The sequence below is a fragment of the Amblyomma maculatum genome, chromosome 4 (assembly GCF_055883805.1).
Source record: "Amblyomma maculatum isolate TAMU_Amacu chromosome 4, ASM5588380v1, whole genome shotgun sequence".
Taxonomy (NCBI): Eukaryota; Metazoa; Arthropoda; class Arachnida; order Ixodida; family Ixodidae; genus Amblyomma; species Amblyomma maculatum.
This window is the reverse complement of record NC_139347.1, coordinates 42455619-42475111: the sequence shown is the minus strand read 5'-3', so window position 1 is coordinate 42475111 and position 19493 is coordinate 42455619. Positions and strand designations below refer to the sequence as shown.

Sequence of the window (19493 nt, the reverse complement as noted above, 5' to 3'; positions counted from 1 at the left end):
CATCTTTGAGTGGAAGTTTTAATGCACCCTGGCGTGCTTGACGCGGCGGTACCACAAGGTATATGCGCTCGCAGATTCACATGTCCCGACACTTGTGCTTGACGTCCTTCATTACGGAGGTAAACCTCTGCACAGTTTCTTTCACCTGAACGTTGACCTGCTTGTGCTCGCTTTCAACGGCTGTGACTCTGCCCTCAAGAGGCGATGCATCGAGTCCCAGGAGCTCGTTGGCGAAGTCTTCGAGTTGCCAGGCGAGACTTGTTCCGTATTTGCAGTTTTGTTGCGCCCTGGAAATGATGCTCTTTATCTCGGCTTCTTTCACAGAAAGTACGCGCTGCACTTTTTCGACAGCCAACTGAGCTGAAGACATAGCGCGGTTACAGCGGTCGTTGGACGCTCGTAGTATTTAGCTCTGACCGTGGGTGCTGGTAGCGCTCCGAGTCCTCTTTCAACACAATTCAGTCATGCTTCCATTGCTTCTGTGGCGGTGGTGGTAAGTATAGTGGTTCAAACCAACGTTGAAAAGTCTGCGGCGTTCGAACAGTCGTGCCAGTTAACCAACTTCCTGCTTTTTTTTTTTCTTTTTTTTTTCTTCAAAATATGATGATGATGACCGTTGGAAAACGCGGTTGTCGCACCCAAGACCGACTGAAATACAGACCTGCACAAAAAACAGGGTCCTATGGGACCTCGTGCGACAACTTTCGTTACCTTTCTCGTCGTTGAGGGCGCTCGGTTGACCTGTTCGTCTGTCATTTTCATCATCATCAAATCACAAATTAATATAAACAAACTGTACCCAAATTAAAAAAAAAAAAGATCTTTGCCCAAGTTATACTTCTAAAATTTTGCCTTTTTGTATTTTAGCGGACAGTGTTTATTTTTATAATGTTTTTCTGTCGCCAGAAGACATACCGCGATTCCGCTTTGTGCGACGGCACTGCAGTTAGGCGCCGTCTGCTGCGACCCGGTTGCAGTAGCGAAATGCTTCCTGCAACCGGGTTGCAGGAGCAAAATGCTTGCTGCAACCCATGACGTCTTATCCGGTTTAAGAAAAACGTCACGTCCGGCTATTGTTTTGTGGGTAGGTGGTTGTTTTTAGTAGCAGAATGGCTGGTCGTCGGAGCCGTGGGAGCTGCGTCGCCGTGCCAGCCGTGCGCTCTCGTGTTGTACGGTACGTAAGCAATTTTTTCTATTTTTTAGATATTTCAGTATGCATGTATTGAGTCATTGCCCGCTGTCTGGAACTCTACATTTCGTTTTCAACTTCCCTGCGCCCAAATGTTCTGTTGACGACCATTGAGCCTGCTTGGCCGGCAGTGGGCCCGAACGGCCCAAAGGTGTATTATAGAAAGTTTCAATCGAAAGCTCAACGTAGTTCTACACCAAGGAACATGCGGTTAAATACCGTTTATTAGGCCAACCGCACGAAAGTCTCAGTCATGTAAAACACGCCTGACTACCAGTCTTGCGTGCGCCTAAAAAGGGCGGGAAACTTGGGTGAGCTTTCCTCAGCGGTCTGGATGAATATTTATTGATTGTAACGTCTTTGAGCTGATGGAGGGACTTAAGGAGATACTAGGACATGACAAAACAACGCGTAGAAGCAGGAAAGGCGAGGATCACACAGGCCTGTGTGGGAAGCTTTTGTTTCGGTGCACCACGACGTACTAACCATTTGTGCGACGGGACCCTTTGTGTGACCCGCATTGTAATGACGCGGTGTAGAATAATGATTTCATACCTCATTTTATGACTGCGCACTGTCAAGTGTATGCAGGGCCAGTTTCTAATTACGGTGAGGTAAGCGATTTCGCCTTGTACTTGTCTTAATTTCTTTTGTGTGTGTAAACATCGCTTAGCTGACGTCTAATATTTGTACGCAGGGACCTTCCTGATATGTGTTTTGGAGTCTAGCATGGGCTTGCTGGTTGCTGAGGCTGAACAAATGGGACTATGAAAGGCGGAGGCAGCATATGCTCCAACGCCACAAGGTGAGCCCTGTACTTAATTTCAAAACAATTGCTGTGCCACCGGGACTGGTCATTTGTTTTAATTTTTACATGGGGAACATGGCACAGGTCACCAGTTTGCATAGAGTGCATGAAGGATTCAAATAAGCAAGCATCCCTGCAGCTTGCTGCAGTTGCGGTGTCCAGCTTGTAGTTCGCAGCCTTTCTTTCTCGGCTGCAATTAATGCATCGCAAACAGTGTGCAATGTACCAGTTGATTCAGACTAAGAAAACCAGACTAGCTCCAAAAACAAACAAATGTTTGCACGAGATGGAAGATCAAACCACGCTATATTGTCTTCTCAATTCGCTGTGAGAAACTAGCAAAGCTGCCTTCTTTAACGAATGGTATTCTACACAGATTGGTTGTGTCGCTTTTTTGTGCGTGTGACAAAGTTGCTGCAAGAACTTTATTTATTTATTTATTTGGTTACTATCAGGGCCGTTGAGCAGCTAAAAACAGTGACAGCTTCTCCGGGCACTGATATGCCTACCAGCCGATTGTGGCAGGGTTGCTTCACATTAATCAAAGCAGCCTAGCAAATGAGGCTCACTGTAGCAGCAAGAATTGTGAGCATGCCCTCGCACTCACTTGCTTTGTCATCTCCTGCATCTTCTGGCGCAGCAGCGCTGGGCAGTCTCTTTCCACTCATCAGAGATGATCCTTTTATGCCAGGGGTCTTAGAGCACGGCCAGCGAAGCTGCGTGATGCAGTCTGCCCAGCTCAATTTTTAGCCTGCGTTTTGAAAGCATTACCACCAGCCCTGATTTCGAACTAAAATAAGCTCAGACTTAGTACCCAGTTAGTACACATTCATTTTTGATAAGGCGTTGACCACTTAATCTGCATGAACTTTCATTTGACATCACTATGCCTTCAAAAGCAAGGAGCCAGACATCCTGCCTTTTCTTTTATTTCCAAGTGTGCGTTTTTTTTTTTTCTTGCTGAGGATTATAAGTGTGGTATTTATTAACAGGTATGTCATTTCAGTACCTCTCTCCGAGTGATCCTGAAACTGCTTTTGTCCGGCATTCAAGCGGAAAGGAGCACACGTTGCTTTTCTTTTGCAATAATGGAAGGGCTTGGTCTGGAAAAAAAAAGTTTTGCTTATTTTTGTTCATTTTATCATTATTTATTGTACTTTGTTTCCTGTTGTTTTGTTTTCTGGCTCCTGGGTCATGACAGAAAAGGCTTTGTCAATGCGGCCCACGTAGCAATATGAGTTTGAGACCGCTGCTCTATGCCCATAATGGCTTGGCTATCAATGGATTTCATAATGAGTTTGTCTGAGGTAATTGTCAAGCAAAAAACTACCATATGCCACTGGTCGGCCCGGAAACACAACCTCCGCATCATGGTGTTAGAATAGAAGTGCGTGAGCGGGCTGCTCCACACCAAGCTGTAAGTGGCGATACCGATGCGCTGATTTCTGTAGGCTGCCGAGAGACTGCGTTGACTGTTGGTGGCCGCGGGTTCGCTGGTTGCCGCAAGGAATTGCAGTCAGTTCTCAACTTTCGCTGACGCCCCCGCTCCACGCCTTTCTTCGATCATGGTATATTCTAAGTTGTAATGTAATGTGGAAAAAACGTGCATTGTTCTCCACTGCGATACAGGCTACGTATTCTGCAATGAAAAATGTCAGCTTTTTTCGGTGCGAAAAGATGTCGAACAGCTTCAGCTATGGCGGCCGGCATACCAAGATAGGACCGAGCTATACAGTCACTCTTTGTGAGGGGCATTTGAAGCCCAGGTTTGTGTCCAAAACATGGATGACAGAGTTAAATGGGCATGTGCTACAAAGCGTTGCTCGTTGCTAGCAAAGGAAGCGGTCCCTACGATATTTTCTGCCGGCCTTGCCTACCTTTCAGACTTCGAAAAGTAGAAAGCGACCCACTGAAAGGCAGCCCCAGGAACCGAAAAAATAGAAGATCGTCAAACCTTGTGTAGAAGTGTCGGGTGAAGGTAGCACGTGCTTCACACGATACTGCGTGGGCATGGGCCGGCCCAAAAGCCGGGTGCGGCTCAGCCCACGGGTCGTCTGGGCCGACTCGTGAACATTTTTACTGGACCCGGGGTGGACTTAAACGTGCGGGCCCGAGCCGGATTCGGGCTTGTACACAGAGAGCCGATGTCCGATTTATAGTCACTTTGTCAGAGTAAAAATCCGCGGCGGCGCAGCAACGAAACGGATGAAATAACTGGTACGCTCCGAGAAAAAGGTTTAGTCTTCATAGCTTATTTATTTACTTATTACGGCACCGCGGTGGCTTAGTCATTAAAGCTCTCGAGTACTGAGCTGGGATACCCTAGTCTGATCCTAATTGGGAGACAGCATTTCGGTCGGAGCTGAAAGCATGGCAGGCATATGCTTATAGATGACAGTTTCATTGAATAACCCCATGTGGCCGAAGTGATGCGAACGCCTGTGCTACAGCATCCTCATACCTTGAGCCGGTTGGGGACCATTACTCCAGACATAGCTCTCTTGTTTTTTTCATGTCATGTACACTTTTTTTTTTTTCGTTGTGAGAAAATTCAAAACCAAACGTAGGTATGGTTTTCATTTTTAGCTGTTGATTGGAACGTCTCATAACAGAAATAGCCGCAAAGGCTTGATAGAGTTTAGAAATCTCCTTGACGTTGAAATAAGATAAATCTTGAATGAGCAATGTTTAAATGAGTCAATTAATGTTGTAAGCAATTAGATGTGCGCGGGCCACATTGAACGATTCAAACGAATATATGAAATTACTCCTCTCTGTGACTGAAGAGCAGCAGTCAGACACCGCTCTTGCATGTTTTAAAGCTTAAAATGCCATGTGCGGGTTACTCTAGTGTGGTGCAGCGTGGCATTCGCCTAATAAATTAGAGTAGCGCAGGATGAGGCTTTTTAAGCTATCAGCGAGCACAGACAGTCTGGTCTGCGATAAGGTGCTTCCGCATATGATCAGTTTTGTATACCACTGGAGACTAGGAACTGGAAACCTCATACAAACCACTGGGAAGGGCCAACGTCTGAACGCTTTATGAGGTTTGGCCTTTTCCAAGGTTGCTGTTCAACACTCGGGACGCCTCAGCCACAGATACAGTCTTGCTGCCGCAACGGCGCCATCTTTCTCGAAAGGGGAAATTGGAGGCGGGGGGGCCCTTCTACATGCAGAATCAGCGAAGAGCATTGCAGCCAGAACACATGCCGGCCCTGGCGGCGGTGCGATAAATATAGCTATGATATAACAGCGCCTCTCGCACACCACAGGGCGGGCACGCCGCCTGAGCTTCTTGTCTTTCTTCTACCACCGTCGCCTCCAGTTCACAGATACACTAAATTGGGAAGAATATTGGTTTTCTCTTTCTTTGATGGAGGTGATACCTACGCTTGACTAACGGCCGTTTTGGCATGGCGTGAAGACTACATACACATGCAATTGGCTACCTTGCGTTTCCTCGAGATTTTAATGTTATATTTTGCTGCACGCGGTGTCTAAATATTAAAGCCTCCTCACAAGAAATCCGATTACTTTCTCTCTCTCTCTCTCTCTTTTTTTTTTTTTTCGGGGCCCCCCTCGAAAGTTTAGACTTGGTGGGGAAGGAGGAAGCCGCTGTGGCAGTGTAAAGGGCAGCACACGAGGAGCTCACTGACTGCCGGCGTCTCACAGTCTGGCACACACCTGCGTCGATGTCGGGGGCACTCCCGCGTCGAACCATGTCGAACGCGCCACTGCGCGCTGTCGGCAAGACGAATTGGAGAAGCGTAGGGTAGATGGCTAGCGAGGACTTGGTCTGGGCCACACCGTCTGCGTCGCAAGGGCCTTTGCGCGCTGTCAGCCAGACGAAGGGGATGACCGCGTGGCCGGCTTGAGGGTACTGACCCAGGCGGGAAGACGCCGGGATTCACTTGAACCTATTTTGTTTCCCGATGGCCCGACTTGGGCTGCTGTCGCCGTCTGGCCAAACACCCCGCGTTCCTTTCCGGTGGGGAATTCTTGTCACAATAGTTGAAAGCGGCAGCTCTCGCGTTTGTCTCGTTGTCGCCATCCTTAACAGGGGATATGGCTCTTAAAACTATTTTTCCTACGTTTTTCAACAAATTTGATAAAACCTGGTATTCTGATTTAGTTTCTTGCACTGATTTCAAATATATAATTATGTTTCCAATTGGCCAATTAGTTCAAAAGATAAAATGAAATTGTTCATAATTTGCGGGAACAATGAAAAAATAACCGCACTACAAAAAATTCACGTGAACACTTTGCTAGGTACTAGAAAGCATAACAAATACAATGTTACGTGCACTTTTGTATAACAAATATTAGCGATGTTATAGCAGTTTAAAATTCACTGCTCCAAATGTGAGTGCCTTCCTGTCTGATTTAGAGCAAAATTGAAAACTTTGAACTGCTATAACATCGCTAATATTTGTTAAAAAAAAAAAAGAAATGCTCCTAACATTGTATTCATTATGCTTTCTAGTACCTAGCAAAGTGTCCATGTGAATTTTTTTGTAGTGCTGTTATTTTTTCATTGTTTCTGCAAATTATGAACAATTAATTTCATTATCTCTTGAACTAATTGGCCAGTTGGAAAAATGGTTGCATGTTTGAAATCAGTGCAAGAAACTGAATCAGAATGCCTGGTTTTATCAAATTTGGTCAAAAATTGGAAAATAATTTTAAGAGCCATGTCCCCCTTTAAGCAGAAGCGAAATGCAATACAGCTGACATATTTCGTGGTGTGTTTGGAGACTGTAAACGGCCTAAACTAATATATTCGTTTTCCGCTAATTTCTAACAGTCTAGAGTTATCATGGGAAGACAAAAGAGTCACACTGGCCGTACTGCCCGAATCCGTGGGTCTCACTGCCTGTCGGAGGTTGGGTACACTACGAGCAGTGGCGTGCCACGCCGGCGTGGCTCGTTCATACACAACCCTTCAGACACCACGCTTCACATCATGTTCTACTTGGCACTTGCTGTATTTCATTTTAAACCAGCCAAAAGACGAGACAGAGAATAGAAGCGAACGAGATGAGGCTGGCTTCTGTGTCTCGTCTTTTGGCTGGTTTAAAATGAATGATTACCAACTCGCCCAGTCGTTAACCTTATTGCTGTATTTACAGGGCATTCCCATGTCTGCTGCTGTGGTTTAGTTTAGCACTGATGAACTCTGTCTATGTTGGGATACATGCAACATAAATAGCTTGAAAGTAAAAGATTGCACAGCCATTATTGTAGCTAGTTTGTAAAGCATGGGATGCATAATGTGGAGGTCTCGGACCTCAACAGTGGCATGTTTCTTGTTTTTGTTTTGTTTTCCTAGTTTGTAATGAGTTATTTCTCATTTGAGAGTAGATACACTTCTAATTGCCATTCATCACCAATGCAGATTTTATTTTTATTAGTTAATTATATGCTTTCCTCAATTTTTTCCTTTTCTGCTAAATAGAAGAACATGAGCCTCTCATAGCCTGTGTTGCTTTGGGACATTAAATCCCATAAGCCAGACCAGCATGAGCCTCGTTTCTGGCAGTCATAGATCTATTTCATTGAACCTCTTTGTTAATAACAAGCTTGTCAAACATACGTCAGACAAAAACATACAGTATTATGGGTGTGACACCATGAAGGTGTCAATCATTAGAAATGTCACAAGTGTTGGGCAGGCATGGAGGGCCCATCATTAACATGTTAAAATTAAGGAAGCTCCGGTGCCACTCAAGCGAAAACATGAGAAGCCACTGACAGAAAGCCATGGAGTAGGGCATCTGGAGGAGGAAAGGGCTATCCTTGAGTGCAGTCTATCCTCACTGAAGTTATTACTGATCAGTGACTTGGAAATTTTATCAGAACAGGCATGGATAAAAAAAAATTATATGCACAAGATAGAGAGTGGAAATGTGCTGCTTATTGATGTGAACTCCGAACTAGTCTAGTGGTGCTTGAGCACATCTTAGTGGTATAGTCCACATTTCTCAAGCTAACAAGCATTGCATTTTCTACTAGTTTGTTCCAAATTGTTGCTAAGGTCATTTGTGTTATTTTAAACATCTATACATGTTTATACATGTTTTGGCTGTTAGTCTTGCATTTTCAGCAATGCATTGATCTTTGAATAAAAAGGAATCAAAAAGGTTATTTTGGTATGTCAGGTATAAAAAATTCAGCTAATAAAATCTTTTGACTTTAGAAACGTGCTTCAAAACTCCCGTTTTATAGCTTCAAAGTGCTCGAGCCTGCTTCCACCTCTCCAAGTTGGTTTGTGGTTCAAGTCATTATTGACAATTCTGCATGACTGAATTGATGTCTTCAATTTGGAGTTTTGGGGGAGGGTTGCATCCATTGGGAAGAGTGAAAAATGCTAGCCGAAGATAAGGAACGCTGCATTATGAAAATTCCGATTGCTATTGGGCAACCATCTCATGGATGATGGCACTTGAAAGCGTTTTGACTCGAGGTACTCGCACTGCTTGGGCTAGGCCAGTGCAGCACTTCATCTTACAGGAGCATATGCACCTAATTTTGGTCGCATTTTGCTTGTTAACGACATGCAAAACATTACTCTGTACAGATCATCACCTGGCTTTTATCTTCAACTGCTAAATAATTTATAATTGAATTTTTGTCATCTGTTTCAGGGTGTCTATACTCCATTAACACACTGAATGTTAGTAGTGCTGCTACTGCACTTAAAATCAAGTGTTGGTCTCTGTTTGCAATATTTTTTAGCTGCTTTGAGAAGTATGATGCTCATGGACAGCCTCCTTAACAACATGAACTGGTGTATTTGTGATGAGGACCATATATCAGACAGCCAGAGGTTTTATGATGCTAGCATTGTAGCAACTGTTGTGGTGCTGTAGTTCGGTGAGGGATTTGGCCATCTTGTGGTTGTTGCCCGTTTGCTGTGGCCACCCTCAAAGTAAATAGCTATGGTCCTGTCACATAGTTTGAGAACTTCTTGTTACTTGTATGGAAATTACTGTTTGGCACAAAATGACTTATAGCTGCCATCATGTGCATTATAGAGGGCGAGCGACTACATTTCGGTGGAACAGTTCCTCATTCTTTTTCACAGCCCATAGGAAGAATTTCGCAAGTTTAGAAAAATGAAATGTTCACAGCTGAGTTAGTCGCAATTCTGGAATCATGCTGTGTAGTCGACAAACGCTACAATCCGAGAGCAACGCATGTCGTCTAATGAACAGTGCAAGCGAAACTTCTTGGATGCAGCAGCAAATGAAAATGTGCACACATGGTTTTCAAGATGTCTCAACGTTTATTTATATGCTTCACAACCTACCAAAGCCCGCACGCTTGCGTTATACCAAAGTACAATCAGCTGTCTGTTCTGATGTCTGCGGCCAGTGTTGATAAAGTTCTTTACCACCCATGGTGTCCATTTCTGCTGTGCATGTGCACTGCAGTGATACATTGTCACACGCATGCAGAGAGCACTAGTACTGGCCTTACTTAGGGTAACCTTTTCGCTGTTTTGGCTTTTCTCATTCTTGGGCTATGCTACAGGGTGCACACTTTTCTTCTTGTCTGGTTCCTTTGACGAGTCATGAATTCAGCATTTGTGCTTCTTTCCTTTTTGAGGGTGTAGTGACCATATGCTGGAAGTAGTAGGCGAATATGTCTACTTAGGGCAGGTAGTAATCGCAGATCCGTACCATGAAAAGGAAATAACAAGAAGAATAAGATTGGGATGGAGCGCATTTGGAAAGCACTCGCAGATTATGACTAGCAGCTTACCGGTATCGCTCAAGAGAAAAGTATACAACAGTTGCATCTTGCCTGTACTCACCTATGGGGCTGAAACGTGGAGGCTAACTAAGAGAGTTCTACTTAAGTTGAGGACAACCCAGAGGGCTATGGAACGAAAAATGGTAGGGGTAACATTAAGAGATAGAAAGCGTGCAGAGTGGGTCAGAGAAATAACTCAAGTTACCGACATTCTAGTGGAAATTAAGAAGAAGAAATGGACATGGGCAGGACATGTAGTGCGAAGAGAGGATAACCGATGGTCGCTGAGGGTAACAAACTGGATTCCAAGGGAAGGAAAGCGTAGCAGGGGGCGGCAGAGAGTTAGGTGGGCGGATGAGATTAAGAAGTTCGCAGGGGTCAAGTGGATGCAGCTAGCACAGAACCGGGTTAAGTGGAGAAATATGGGAGAGGCCTTCGCCCTGCAGTGGGTATAATCAGGCTGATGATGATGATGAGTGACCATATGCAAATCCACTATTAGAATATATGAGCTGCTGCATTAGCTGCAGTCCTGCTATCTTTTTATTTAAATTTGGTACATCTCTGAGTTTCTCTGGGTGTTTTGTTATTGTTCTGAGCTTGCATTCTTTTGTTTTTTCTCCCCGTGACAGCCGATCCTGCACGTGACTGATACTAGTCGAGAGATGACAACAGCTGCCCACCTTTCAAAGCATGGCATTCCCTGGCCCAAGTTGACTGCTCCCTGTGCTACTGGCTCAACAGTGTACTCACAAGTCTGCACTTCACTTACGAGCGTAATGGCAACACACACACGTTGGCCATAGCTTCTGTGTCAAAATAAAGTATTCCTACTTATGTGCCTTTTCATTCATTATTAACGCACATGATTGGAGTAATAAACACTCCAGTGCCAAAACACCATATTGACACACTCATTTATGTTTAGACTGCCTACCTTCTGCATTACTTCCCTTTTGTAACCTACCTAGAAAGGTAAGTATTTACTGTATGTGTCATAGAACCACATGTATTTGTTATTCCTTTTGAGACTGGAAATAATCCGCAAAACCAGTGAAGTAAGAAAAGTTCACAGATATGTTTCGTAGACAATTTTTAGAGGTAAGCCCAATGAAGATGTTTCGAACTGCAGGCAGGGACTGATGATAAAATGGCAAAGTGGGCGGCGTTTGTTGAATTTCATAAGATTGGTTTAATTCAGTATTTTGCAGATGAGCAGCAACTTAATTGCAATGCCCTTGTCTGTGGGATACACCCATACTCTCACCTCATGTAATGCTCAAACATTTGGCAGTGCTAATCACTTTACTAAAATATTGTAATCTTGGCCCTTCAAAGTGAATTGTGTTCAATAGCGAGGTGACATGCTTGTAGCAATGAGATTCTAACCTTGGATACCCTCTCAATACGCTATTGCTGTGCCTCTATGCTACTGGGATGGTGAGGCAGCATACTAAAAGGGCATAAAAAAAAGCGTGTGCAGTGATTCTTGCCATGTAACAATAGTTGAAGCCCTCGCCTAATTTAATGTGATTGCATTAAAAGGGCCATATTTACCAAAAAAGGCAATTTGAGCGACAAGGATGACTGGCAGATGGTATGACCGGATGGATTGGTCTGGGTGATGTGGGGACCATGGTATGGTCCAGCTGCCTACCCAAGCAGCTCCTTTGACATGAGAAAAACTCATTGCCTTTCAGAATCCCAAGTCAGATGTGTGAGTTGCGAGTTCATTCACATCATGTGATAATTAGTAAACTTACAAATTGGCATGTGTGATAAAAGCGCAAACTAAGATTGGTGAGTCAACAAGTAGCCAACTAAATGTACAGGGATGAGGATACAGGAGTCGTAAATGCTGTGGCATGTTTTCCTTAACAGCGGTGCAGAAGTGCCCCCGAAATATTTGTTGCATTTGCTCAATTTAGGTGTATTTCAGTTTCTGGTATAACCTTTCCCACACCTTTAACCTTTAGGCACAGTAATTGTAAGTAAAATCAGCAGTTAAAAAAATAGCATTGCCAAGATGACAGCGTTCCAAAAGATTGAGAAATAGTATTAAGGTACGTATAGCAGCAAAAGTTCAGCATGCACCTGTGATCCCAGCCATTTTTGGAACCATAAATGCAGTGTTAACTTCAGTAGTTTATCAATTCAGTTTCGGACTATCCTCATGTTTGACAAGATTTTAATGATGAAACCTTCAGCTTAATGCCTCTAGTAGCCTGAGTATTCTGAAGCATAGCATTGTTGCCTTACTTAATTGCTTGGTACACTTTCCAATTTTGCAGTGAGAAATTTCTTAGCCCAAAAAAGTGAAAAATTTGGCAGTACTGTGTCAGGGACAAAGCAAGCTTTTGGAAAAGGAAAATAGAGTAGATGTCTCTGAGTGGACACCCCATGTGCACTGTGAATGAAACTAATGAGCAAAAAAAAAGCATATGCTTTCAAGCAAAGTATTGCAATGCTTAATATTACATAGAATTCCTCCTGGCACACATAGATTTCATATTTCAAGCTGCCAGTTTCCGTCATGTAAGGACGACATCTGCTAGTTTTTATACAGCACCTTCGTGCTTTCGCACTGGCAAGCCATGTTTTGCGAGAGGGTACCTTTCTAAGTGGACTCAGCTAGGCTTAACCTGATTTCCATGAAATATATATGGAAGGGTGCTTAAACCAGATGCTATCAGGCTTTACGTATACCTGCAGGTAAGGGCCCTGCCAACTACTATTTTTAATAAAGAAAATTTGATATATCTAGTCGTCACTTAGTGTTTGTCATATATACTTCCTCAAGCACAAATAATAGTGGTCTGATCGAGCTGCTTGGTTGATACTAAAAATGAAAACGCAGCACTGACACCAAACATGGACGGGCTACTGCTCAATTAAAACGCCTGGAGAGAGTGCAACGTAAGTCAACTTAATCGCTTTCACTTCTCTCTTGTCGACTGCGACGTAAAGTATCGGCAGCACTTGTGCAGTGGTCACCTTTACAAGCCAAGCATGCTATGCGTCTGGTCATCGACTGTCAGCTGTCGGCTGGCGCATCGTCGCCGTCGATTCTCCCAGCGACGCCACGCCCTCCGCGGCACGGATTCAACCCTCTTTCCAGTTTGGTTGCTAATGGCCACCAATTTTCGCTGATTATTGTACTAAGCAGGTAAGCCCAGCTCTACTAATTGAGCACATAATTAAAATATTTTATCGAGTTCAGTTTATAGCGCAGCCCTATGGCAGTCGCGTAACTAGCGAAGCGAATAAAGAGCACATCAGAGGAAGAAAGTTCGGCGATGCACTCTGATGCATATCTCACGCATTGGATTTGTTAGAGACGACCATGGAATAATTTAAACAAATTGTTCGATATACACGGTCATTTGGCTGCTGGATGTACCATTGCTTCTAAATCCGGCCGCGCAAAATATATAGTCAAAAATTTTACTTATTTTTCCATATTTTATGTTCACAACAAACATATGCATAACCACGCACTGAGATCAAGTGCCACATGAAAATTCGCGCTTCCACTTCAGTTCGAATAATAGCTCTCGAGGTCAAATGTTCGAATGAGTCGCGTTACATATGCTGTGTATGCGAGGTGGGTACGTGGGGGACGAATTAAACTGCACTGCAAAAGATGGTTTGGTTTATGAGGTCCCGAAGCAACTCGATCAGGCTGTGAGATACGCCGTATATAGTGGAAGGCTCCGAGAATTTCGACCATCTGGCTGGGTTTTTACCGTACCGTGCAGTACACGCGGGCGCCTTGTTAGTATTCGCTCCCATTGAAAAGCAGTCACCCCAGTCAGGATTGAATCCCACACCCTTGGACACAGAAGTCGAGTACGTCAACTGCACCAGCACAGCGGGGGAGGGAGAAGACGTACACTGTTGCGTTGTTGGGTGCTTGGTTTTGCCCGCGGCTGCTACGTTTTTGTGACATGGCCATGCAGTCCCGTTCCACCTAGCTTCCACTGGGACATCACAATTCAATCTCGACTTCCTATAAAATCGCAACCATGCAATTCCTGGCACGAAGTCGCCTCCTGGTCGAATTAGCATGGCTTACCCTGCTCGAGTCGCCAGACAGTTCGTTTATACACGCTGGCCAACAAAGACGTACGGGATCTGTTGGCTCTTAAATGATCACAACGGTGCACTGCAATGCCGATCGACGCCACGTACACGCTTACGGGCGGCATGCAATTCGTTGCAGCCTCCGCTGCTGCGGGTGCGAGTTGTGAAAAAAGAAACTATGCCGGGACTGCGGGCATTGCAGAATTAACATGCAGTTTCACGGGTTGGTTTGGCTGGAGGCTTTTAATTGTGCCCGTGTATGCGCGGTGCGATAACAATTAATTAAGCAGGCGCTGGTATATAACTGATAATACTTTTTAACTAGTCATGCGCACTAGCGCCTCATTTACTAACAGCTATAGGTTTGCTGAGGTCGCAATTATAATATCTATATCAGTCTTTTAAATTTTGGAAACACCATTATCGTCCCCGCTTTTAGCACACGAATTTAGGCTGCGTATGGCAGAAAACGAAACCTCTCGGTCGAGGATAATTTAGTGCGCGCGGCATATATATGTACGGGTGCACGTTGTACGATCGCTTCGCTAGCCATTCCTCCCGGGCGCTCCCGAACATTATGAAAGGAGTGACACCCGCGGCCGTGCGTGGCGCGTATTGAATCGTAAAGATCAGCATGCATGACTAGCGTGGCGATTTGCGCTCACCCGCTGTATAGTTTCGGTTTCGCCTGTGTACGGCCGGAACTACCCCAGCAGGTAGCGTAGATGGCAGCGTACTGCTCCGAAGTTGTCACTTGCTCCTTCTTAGCGCACAGGAGGGACGGCAAGCTTCGAGAGCAAGGTATACCCGCACATATGAAACGGGCTCATAGGAGAGCCAGGTCGAAAAAATAGAGAAGGTTATGGCCAGGTACGCGCTCGATCATCACAGTGGTTTCAATTTAGCCCGCGCATAAAAATTTCTTGCGTTAAATACACCAACAGAATTATGTTTTGGGAAAGTTTACACTGATATAGATACTGACATGGGCGTCGACATGACCCCCTGCATGGTGCCAACAGATTCTTATTCACTGAAATTGCATTGTCAGAACACTTAGTGACATAATTTGTTCATTCTAGAAGGACAAACTCGTGGAAGTTTAAATTTTGAGTCTTGAGCTATTAAATTAAGGAAAAAAGTATGGGAGATGGAATAAACCCCACCCTTTACAACCCCCTTTTACTGATACAAGGTTTGATTTGGTTGTTTAATCTGATGCAAAAATTCATAAGAATAGCAATAAATGGACAGCAGAAGACAATTAAGTAGTTCAGTTTGGTAGTTAAAATCTTAGGGGTCACTGTATCAAATGCTTTTTGAAGATTAAGAAAAGGTAGCTAATTTTATTTGAGTTGAACATGCCCATGCTTCTCATTTAGTGAATCAGTATATACAAAGCATTCCTCATCACCTGATGGGCCAGCTCATCAAGACACTTACAGTAATTGCTTAACTGTGGCTGCTTCCTCTTTGTATGAAATAAAAACTAACTTGAATTTGAGGCAAAAATTTCTAAGAAAGGAAAAGGCACGAGTACCGAGTCATCAAAAGTGCCTTAAAATTGAGATACTCGCTTAAAATCAAGAGACTTAGCTGCAGTATATGCAGCCAAAGAAGAAACGGAAAAAGGCTTTTGAAATGTCAAAACAAGTGATTTTAATAGCACCCCCAAAATTCAGCAAGAGTACTGGGCAATTTTAGAGTGTATGGTTAAAGCAGAATTCATTTTACCCAAATTTAATACTCAACTTGGCTGTTCTGCCAATGCCAAATTTTTCTAAAAAATTGCAACACTTAGAAGCACAAAAAAAGCCTAGCCCTGAAGGCTTTTGCTTTCTTTTCTAGAATGCATTCATACCTTCAGTTAGAAATGTTAAGGTATAGAAGCACGATCAAAAGCGACCATTCAGAGCTTCTTTGGAACTATCCAAAATATAAGTTATGAACTGCAAAATAAAATGACCCACGTTTAAGGTCTAATTGTGTTTTTTAAGTTTCGCTTTCAGCTATGCTGGTGCCTGTAGACCTTTCCTCAACTCTTTAAACTGTACTTCAATACCTAGTAGAAGTAGTAGTAATAAACTTTATTTGGCTACAAAAATGAGTGCCAAAGAGGTTTGCAACTTGTAGAACCAGGGCCATCTGTCACTTCGACATGGAGGACTCCAGCCAGGTACACCAATTAAAAGGAGGAGAGTCAAGATAAATGGGGGACTGAATGGCAATGGTGCAAAGGAAAAGCAGTGTTCTAGGTTAATGCAAATGAGAGATATAGTTGGGACAAGATGCTTTAGGTGGAAACGGTAACGAAAGGAATGCACTGGGAGGAGGAGGAAGAAACTTTAATGACACGGAGTATTAGGCACCGAGAATGTCCTGAGTACGGGTCACCAAGGCCAACCAGTCCGTCAGCTGATGCAAGACTAGTCAAGCCCACCAGGTCGGGAAACAAAAGTGAGGAAAATGAAATGTGCCGGGATGGTGAGAAAATTTGTTCCCATTTTACGTTTGACATGAGATTTAGTGACAGAAGAAAGGAAGAGGAGTCAAAAGAAGAATGAGATAATCTCGAAAATGCCTGGAAAGCAGCTTCATTCATCAAATTGACAGGTTGAAAGAAGCCGGCTATCCGGAACATGGTGTCATCTCAGTTGCTAAAGGAACCTATAAAAAAATGAAAACAAACAGCAAGGATGCTATGCCTAACACAGTGGACAGAATACAACAACAAAATCTGGTTGCAATACCTTATCTGCACAGCATATCGCATGATTTGAAACGAATAGGCAAAAAAGTAAATATCGAAGTAGTTTTTACAGCTTCGGAAAAGTTATCGAAGCTTTGTAGGATCACTCAAACTTGTGGTGTGCAGCGACGCGCATGTAGCATAGAACACCAGACTTTATTTGTACCCTGCAGCACAGGTGCGGTGTATGAGATCCCATTAAGCTGTGGGAAACGTTACATTGGACAAATGGGTAGATGCCTCAATGAACGGCTCTGAGAACACAATTATACCTATGAAAAACTTGTAAAAAAGAAACATCTGCAAAGGAAACGTTGCTTTGCACTGCAGCAGGTGCACAGGTTGTATGCCCTGGCTTCTACAGGGCTTAAAGCCAGGGGGTGTGTTAGAGACCCCCCCCCCCCCCATAATATTTAAGAGGGGTCCGAGATCCCCACAAGCTTGAATTCAAGCATGAGGACTGTAAGAATACAAACCAGGTAACCATTGTTTTGTTCTTGTCAGTGGTGTAATTGGAAAATTTTTTCTCTACCGTTTCAACAGTATCACATTGAGTATTAATAAAAACCAGAGATGGAGAAAAGTAATGGTTTCTCCCCTTTGTATAAAACGATTTGCAAAACAGGCAACCAGCCACTTTTTCTCTTTATTTCCCTTTCCACCAATGCTCAAATCACTACAGACCCCCTCCGATTGAGCCAGACTTTAAGCACTGGGCTTCACAAAACAAAGATTATTGGTAGAAGCAACAAGCAGATTACAAGAGAGATTCTGGAGGCAAGAGTCATTAAAACAGAAAAAGGGCTTGTGCGTCAGTGCACCTTCAATAATGCTCAGTGAAAAAGAACTTGAGATCCTGTAAGTAGCGTAGGCTTACTCAAAACGCTTAGTATGTTATATCTTTGCTTGTATGGCAGTTTTCGGTTCTATATCTGGTAGTTTTTAAGGCTAACGACACGACTTAATCCTGCTCATTCATACTTTACATTTTGACAACAGAAGCCCATATACAGCCCAACCTGGCTTTTTCATTTGTCTTCATTGAATGTTTAGCGGTGAGGCATGTGCTTGCTCATGGTGTATACTACTTCACTTGCGTTTTGGATTTTTGTGATTTCTTGTTTATTGTTACTTTTTTTTTTTTTTTTTGTCAATGCTTTGTTAGGAGAGAAAACTGGTATACATGTATAAGACGTTTTGACTTCGGCTGAGTCACATGTTATGAAAATGTGCATAAATTCCTCTGTTTTCCAATAAACCTCAGTTGACAGTCAGTGCTGTGTTCATCTCCCTACCTCTGACCACATCTATCTCAATCTCAAAGACCTCATTCCAAAAGTAACATGCACAAGTATTGATACAGCCATAAATTTATTACAATGAATAAGACTTTGCTGTCAACCATGATGAACTTGACTTTCTGCAACATCTAATGTCAAAGTGAAAGTGATCGCTCCTTCTGCTTATATGCTTCGCTTATTATTAAGGAGATTATTAAGTTGGTTGACCTTAAGGCAGAATATTAGTTTAAATAGTTTAGTCACACAAACAAAAAAACACGGAAAAGAAATTATAACCGAGCTTTTTCTTGGTTGAAGCGCCGTACAGAGGAAGAAAGTAATCATATTTACACAGGAGGAAGCAGGCTCAAGCATTTTAGAACAGCTCAGGGAGCAGTAATAAAGTAACTTCGGAGCAGCTTTGAAGCAATAAAACTAGAGTTTCGGAGCAATCACATTATGTCTTGGAGCAAGATTCTAGACTCTCTTTTAATAATAGAATTCTAGCTTCCTCACTTAACTCTTTGACTGTCGAATATTCCGGAAAAAAAAAAAAAATCACCTCCAGTGTCGAACTATTTGAAACGCTATGCGTTTAGCGCAATACCCGTACTGCAAAAACGCCGCGGGACAGCATGCAGCCGCAGCACCTGTACGGCAAAACCAGTCAAAGGGTTAAATAGCAGCAAATGGAATGCTGCCTTCTACACTTCATAATTGAAGATCGTTTAACTAAGAGATTTATACTGTTTTCTAAGATTCAAAGGTGGACTTTACAACTTTGATGCGCTCAAGTATTACCACTAGTTTGAAGTTCACATCAATGAACAGCACATTTCTGCTTTCTATATTGCGCATATTCTTTTTGACCCTGCGCCTGTGCCGATAAATTTCTGGGTACTGGCCAGTAACGCCTTCAGGGAAGATAGGTGGCACTTTAAGTATAGCCTTTTTCCCCTTCAAATTCATTACTTTATGGCCCTCTGTGGCTGCTCAAATTATTGCTTGAGCTATCTTAGTTTCAACACACTGGCGATAGGCCCTGTATGACTTTCCAACACTTTTGAAAACATATTTAGTGACTGGCACCTAAGTGGCATCACCTCCATAAGAGTTCCAAGTGTGCTTTTGTCTGTCGTAGGCATGACAGGCTAGATGGTGAAGCACCTGCATGTATTCACAGCAGAATCGCTACAAACAAATCGTGTAATTCGTTGCAGCTGGACAAGTTTCTAATGGCTCGTAGTCATCATCGGCCAGACTATACCAACTGCAGGGTGAAGGCCTCTCCCATACTCCTCTACCTGTGCTAGCTGCATCCACTTTACTCCTGCAAACTTTTTAACCTCATCCACTCACCTAACTTTCTGCTGTCCCCTGCGGCGATTTGCTTCCCTTGGAATCGTTTAATACCCTAAGCGAACATCGGTTGTCCTCTCTACGCATTACATGCCCTGCCCATGCCCACTTCATCTTCTTGATTTCCACTAGAATGTAATTAACTCAAGTTATTTCTCTAACTCACTCTATGTGCTTCCTATTTTTTAACGTTACACCTACCATTTTTCATTCCATAGTCATCTGCATTGTCCTCAACTTAAATAGAACCCTTTTCGTTAGCCTCCA

General features: G+C 43.4%; 1 long non-coding RNA gene across 1 annotated transcript; it reads left to right on the top strand.

Moving 5' to 3' along the window:
- Positions 1-1015: 1015 nt before the first annotated feature.
- On the top strand, positions 1016-10592 carry LOC146190849 (uncharacterized). Its single transcript, XR_014706585.1, has 3 exons — positions 1016-1174; positions 1887-1994; positions 10388-10592. It is a non-coding gene; the product is annotated as an uncharacterized LOC146190849 (long non-coding RNA).
- Positions 10593-19493: the final 8901 nt, after the last annotated feature.